Below are 4,601 nucleotides of genomic sequence, written 5' to 3' on the forward strand. Positions count from 1 at the left end.
AAAGGATAAATAGAGTTCATTGTTATCTTGTAGTCCTTAATTGCATTTTATAGGCGCATTCAAATGGCTAAATATCTGTTGTACCTCCAGAAATGTCGTAGAAAACAGTTTTAAGTGCTTTGACGACAGAGATTTACATGTTACCAACTTATAATGGGATGTAATGAGAAAAGAAATGCAGTTTTTTTTTTTTTAATTTAAAAAAAAACCCATATCGGAGGCAACTTGCATTTCAACAAAAATAGAGCAACAAACATCACAATCACAAAACAAGGTTAATGACCTAGCTAGAGAACGGACGCACATCTGAGACTTGTAAATGAGAGTATACCTGGACATACTAAGGTCGAGTACACCTAAGATTTCATTTGATAAAACCCTTCTTAGCAAGATAAGTTTTTGAGTGATGGAGAGACAAAACATCTTAGGATTAAGGCTACACCAAATACTGCCAAGACACTAGTCTAATGGACACAAAAAACAAACCAAGACAATGGGATGAAAACACTGGCTATTATAGTAAAGAAAACACACTACAAACAAAAACACAATAAACACACAAAAAAACCCCAAAATCCGCCGTCAGACGACTTTGGCGAGAAGGCAATCGATGAGAGCACCACTTGGAAAGGAAGAGGACTTTGAAGGGGATACGGTGAGGTCAAGAAAATGACGTCAAAAGTGCAAGTGAAACTCACCCTCCACAGCTGTTGCGGGCAATTGAAAATACCTCCTCCAAGAGAAGCCCACCACCGCATGAAAAAAAAAAGGTGCTAAGGTAGCATGGCCACCATCCGGAGAATATGTTGGAAACAACAGCCTGAACGAACGACACCCCATTTCCAAAGCGTGTTAGGTCTAAAAGTGCCACTCCACACATTGCCACCACCACATAAAAGATGATGACATGGCAAGTCCAGGGACTAAGTTTCAGGGCTGGAAGCCCAGCGATGCACTCGGCCAAACACAACACTCAAAGGACTTTAGAGAGAACGAGACTTTTTTCCTTTTGAGTCAAGAAAATTTTTGAATTAATAGGGAATCAATTTCACAAGATAACTCTGGATTGCCTCTCATTTGAATAAGTGTTTCTCTGATACGTTATAGTTTATCTGTCTCTATCATATAACATTGTGGATGAGTGTTACAAGTTTTTGTTCTTCAACATCTTGCTTCCATGCTTTGAAATAGTTCTTTCATATTATGCTTGCATACTATTACTTTAGTACTTGCTTGTATTTTTTTTTTTTGTTTCTTTTTGAAATCTTTTTTTTTCCATTAAAATCATTAATTTTTCCTTTAAACACCTCATTTAGTTTTTTTTTTTTTTTTTTTTTAAAACTTTGATAAATATTCTAATTGTGAATCTCTACTCTTGATTGCATATCTATACTATTTATAATAGAGAAGATGTTTCCAATTCATCAACTTATTTCCTTTTTTATTATTATTTTTTGGTTCAACCATTATTATACATATGAAATTGTTGATTTTCATACAATCATATTTATATTTAGGTTTAATTTGAAAACATTTTAATATCTTTATATTATAATTGTAAACATTTATGATATCCATTTTTGAATTTGAAAAATCGTTATAAGTTGGCTATATCTATTTTAATTTATAACAATTAAAATATTGTTAGCATGTTATACATGTTCAAGTGCAATTTTAATTATAAATTGAATTCATATCATATTTATTTATTATTTTGCAGAGAAACAATTAAAAAAATATTTGTATTGAAACATTATTTACCATAGTAGTATTAATTAAATTTTAAAAAACACAAATTGCAAAAAAAAAAAAAAAAAAAAAAAACGCAAAAACTGTTACTAACGAGGGAGGCACGTCCATCATGCTAGTCTAATTTAACAATACATAAAACAGATAAAGGCCTCGTTCATTTCACTGATTCGAGTTTTACTACAGTAAAAAGCTCTTAAAAATAGTTATATCTAACTTTTTTTATTATAATAAAAAACTTTCACAGAAAGTCACATTTCAACTCCAATCAACAAACTAAACGGACTTAAAAAGATTCTCCCCTAGCATGCCACATGTGACATGTCATCCTTTTATGTTTCCTTCCTTCTTTTTTATTTTCTAATCTATTCTAACAACCATTAAAAGAGTCAAAACTCTTTCTCTCTAAGGTTGCCATATGGCAAACCTCTCCCTCTCCCACGTTTTTTTTTTGTCGTTTTTTTACTCTTCTTTATTTTTTCTTTATCTTCATTCTTTTTTTTTTTACTTTTTAAATGTTTTGTTTTTCTTTTTTATTTTGTGAATTTACTTGGACGATTTATGTAATGACCGAAAAAAATTTAAGTCTAATCCGGACAGTCCGGTATTTGATCGAAATTCTTTCCGGAATAGTAAATAGTAGAATTTTGATGTAATCAAGAAAATGTTATGTAAAAATTTTATGTACAGGGTAAAATCTCCCGAAAAGTGTAAAGTTATAATACGAATATTTTTACAAAGAAAATTCGTAAATATCACTTATGAATAGTGAGATATTAGTTAAAAGTTAGAAATTTTAACGGGTATATATTAGTTATGAAAAACTAAAATATTTGGTATGTGACTAAATGACCAGCTAGAAAAAGAATAGAAATATTAGAAGTAAAGAAAATATCAAAAGTTCCTGAAACGGAATTTTCCCGAGTCAGTTAAAGCGAGAAACTGCAAAAAAAAAGAGTACCGCAAGGGTACGCGTTTTGGGCAATTCTGAATCAATTAAGATGATAATTTCAGAAAAGGGAATTGACTAATGAGATACCTAAGAGAAATGGGTTGAATATGAAAAATTTGACCCAGGGTGCTCGGCAGTCCAGAAAATTAGTATAGAACCTGTACTGATTGTGAAATTATTAGTACCGGAAAGAGACTCATTTTGAGAAACAGAAAGTTCAGTCTCGACAAGAGAAATATGGGGAACATAGAACCACTCAAATAAAGTGTTAAACTTAAGTAGAACTAGTAAAATTAAATTATGAAAATTAATTTAATTTCTTTAATTTAATTTAAAAAGTAATATTAGATATTATTGAAAATAATATTATAATATTAATTAATCTCTTAAAGAGTTCCACGGAGATACTAGAAGACACTCTTGTTTTATTTGCCTTGCCGACCAAGAAGAAAAAAAAAAAAAAAGAGAGACGTGAGAAAGTTACGAAGAAAGAAAAAAAAACAAAGCAGAGAGAGAGATTCGTAAAAAAAAAAAAGACAGAGAGTTGTGCGTTGGTAACTTACCTTGTAAAACTACCTAAGTGTACTAAGGCTATTTCTCACGTTGAAGAACAACAAAAACTTGCTAATGCCAACGTGAAGCATAACAGAGGAAAGTTTTGGGAAAAAAAACGTGAGAAAGTGACGAAGAAAAAAAAACATAGAGTTGTTAGAGAGAGACAGAGAAAGGAAAATTAAGCATTTTCATTGAGATTTCTTCCGTTCAGTCCGGTAGAAACGTAACCTGAGGCGTTCTAGCGGAGAAACCTCAACTTCTGGAGGTAAGATTTCAGAGTTTTCGTGAGAATTCTATATTTTCTTGATTTAGATGAATAGTAACCCATCTCAGAAAAAACTTCTATTAAAGTGAAAATTGAAACTGAGATTTTGTAGAGTATCGTAATAAGAGTTTAACGGTGTAAGTGTTAAGACAATTGAATAAAGTTTTGGTGGATTTCTATTGAAAATCTGTGAGCCTAAATTAAGGAAGAACATATGTTTTGTTCAATTTTATGTTGGAATCTGTGTTCAGGAATGTAAATCTTGACTCCATGTACCGAAATCAGAAGTAAAACGAGTTATTAAAAACTCGGAAAACGAGAAAAATAAGGCAAAATTCTGCCAAAATTTAGTTCGAGTAATTTGAACTAAAACTGGATTTCAAGAGGAATATGGGATTAAAGTGTGAAAAGAAAGATGTTTCGATAATCGGTGATGGTTGGAAACTGAACACAACGAGAATTCACAGTTTTGGACCAAAATTGAAAATTAGGCCCATGACTGAGTAATTTGCACGATTTTAGCGCAAATCCTTGAGATAGGAAATGATTTGAGATTGAATACCAAACATAAGGATTGTAGACCTTTCCGAAGTAAATTTCAAAGTAATTATTGATCTTAAATTCTGAATCTAACGATCGAAAAATTTATGCAATAGGGCCGATTAACGGTTGAAGTTGGAAAGCGTCAAGGGAGACAAATGACGCGTTGTTAGCGAAACTTTGGTAAGTACAATAGTTTTTCTATGGCTATGTCACGAACAAGCTTGCTTTTCTATGTTGCACAAAGATTGTGCATATAGTAGAATTTTGAATGATAGATACAATGTGAATGCTAGGTACTATATTAGGTAAGTATCTACAAGACTTATGTAATCGTAGAACTTTATTCTGCAAAAGTATGTATCGATGTTAGGTCGAGATCAAACTAAGAAAAGTGAAATGTTAAAGTTTAACAAAAAGTTAATCTCATGATAAGATGCTCAATAATGCACAAATTCATAAGATTTAACTAAAGTTACCGTTTCAATGAGAAAAATGATAAACGGTAAGAGACTAAACGTCCTATTTGTACCAGCCTTC

This window comes from Morus notabilis, unplaced genomic scaffold (assembly GCF_000414095.1).
Source record: "Morus notabilis unplaced genomic scaffold, ASM41409v2 Scaffold521, whole genome shotgun sequence".
In the NCBI taxonomy this organism is placed as follows: Eukaryota; Viridiplantae; Streptophyta; class Magnoliopsida; order Rosales; family Moraceae; genus Morus; species Morus notabilis.